Source organism: Lactuca serriola, chromosome 4 (genome assembly GCF_051521515.1).
Source record: "Lactuca serriola cultivar US96UC23 chromosome 4, Lser_US96UC23_V15, whole genome shotgun sequence".
In the NCBI taxonomy this organism is placed as follows: domain Eukaryota; kingdom Viridiplantae; phylum Streptophyta; class Magnoliopsida; order Asterales; family Asteraceae; genus Lactuca; species Lactuca serriola.
This window is the reverse complement of record NC_136411.1, coordinates 392136096-392138405: the sequence shown is the minus strand read 5'-3', so window position 1 is coordinate 392138405 and position 2310 is coordinate 392136096.

The following is a 2310-nucleotide window of genomic DNA, read 5'->3' as shown; positions in this document are numbered from 1 at the left end:
TTAAAGTAACTTACAATAAGAATAGTTCAAAATAATATTATATAAAAAGTTATAATATTATCTTTAAAATAAATAACTACAATCAAAGAAACTAACAATATTCATACAATAAATTTTAAAAAAGTTGAATAACTTACAACAACAATAGTTAAAAGTAATATATACAAAAATTATATTGTTACCTTTAAAAACAAAAACAATGTTTAATATTTTAAATAATTACAATGATAGAAATTAAAATTTTAAGCAAATAAACTTTTGAAAACTAATTAATCTTAACAATAACTATAAATATCATTAAATTATATGTTATATTTAATTTTATTTATGAATAACATGCAGGTAGAGGTCATTGAGACAATTAAGATAATAGAATTTTAAAAGACTTCTACATTATCATATATAATTTAAAACAAACAATCTTTATATCAATTTATTATAAGATTTATTATATAAGAGTTAACAACAACGTCATTGATATATTTAAAAAAACATATATTTGTAAGATTTCAAATATATTGTTGTATTTTGCGTAACGCGGGGGTATTTACATAGTTAGTATACGTATATGTGTATTTTGTATATATGTGTGAATATGTGTATTTGGTACATGTGTATATGTATGTAATTTTTTTTGACTTAATTAGGCTAGTCCTCAAAACTCCATAATATGTAAAATACATTGTTATGAATTTGGTAGTTTTTTAAATTGTTAAGGACTTAGTTGATTTGGTAGTTTAATAGTTTCTTAAATTGTTAAGAACTTAGTTGATTTGGTAGTTTAACAGTTTGTTAAATTGTTAATGACTTAATGTGCTTGTGACATAAATATTAAGTAATAATAATTTTTATTTTTAGTTTGATATTTTAACTTATATACTTACTTTGTAGGCTATGGATGTTAACATTTTTCTTCAAAACTCGGCGTTTGTGACGGCAATTGGAAACATTATCCGCTCGTTTAGCAACAAAACCAACAATGTGAGCAACAACGACGCAGAAAACGACAATGGGGAAGATGACTAGTATTTCTTGTTTTATGTTATGGATGGTGTTTTTATGAATTTATTAGATTATGGATTGGAGCGACTGGTATTTCATTATTTCATGTTTATTAGATCGTTTATGTAATGTGCTATATTTTGTTTGTATTATTGTCATGTTTTATGTAATGCAGATTTCTAGATTATGATTTCTATATTTTTGTACATTCTGTATTTTATAATATCAACCAATATAAAATATAAATTTTATTAAAAAAAGTCATTAGCGGTGGCTGCTTTAGCAACGCCTGTAATCACTTGTGGCAACAATCAACTCTGGAAAGCTTTAACGGAATAACTCCGCGGTCGCCGGAAAGTTATTAGTGACGACGTTGAGTTTTAGCGACGCCAACTATTAGACACGACTCTGATAGTTACGATTTTTGAGTATTAACTACGCGATAATTGCGTCGACGCATTTGCAACGATGACGATTTTTTTTAATTAATTGCGACGATTTTTGCCGTCGCTGTAGTGACTTTTTTTGTTGTGGATGGTGGGTGGTGATAGAGTTGGTGGCAGTGATGGTAGAAGATAATTGATCCCTCTTAAATAAGATTTTGATTTCATCCTCTTGTTGATCGAATTAATTTCCATCTGTTGATGGAAAGTTTGAAATTATTTAACATTTCAATTTCCTTTAAAAGACTTTAACCAAACATTAAAAAATAGTAATGTCTTCAATGGAACTTTATATATATTTCAAACGATTCCTTTCAGTTAAATAGGGCGAAGGTAGCTCTAATAAATGGTTAAAGTCGACAATGCATAGATGATAAATCCTCCTTAATAAATAAAGTTTTTTTTTTTGCCACATGTCAATCTCTCATGAGTTTTGACACTTGTCATTTTATGGTATTTTTGAAATAAATATTATCCACTTGTCAATTTTTGATTTGTTTCAATTTTTAAAATTAAAATCATATACTTATATATGTAAAGCATTAAATATCATATATATGATATTGAATTGCAATAAATATATTTTTCCTTTCTTATTTTAAAGTTGTATATTAAAAAAATATTTTTTGTGTACATTTTAATTTAATGTTTATTTTTTTTTAAATCAACCCGTGTAATACACGGGTCTCACACCTAGTCTACCCTAATAAATGAAAATGACTTTGTCACATGTCCTCTTCTCATTCATTTGGACACATGACATTTTCTAGAAATTTTAAATTTTTCTATTTTCCACTTGTCATTTTATTGTATTTTTGATTTTATTAAATTAAAATCCACATTTAATATATAAGGTAATATATAT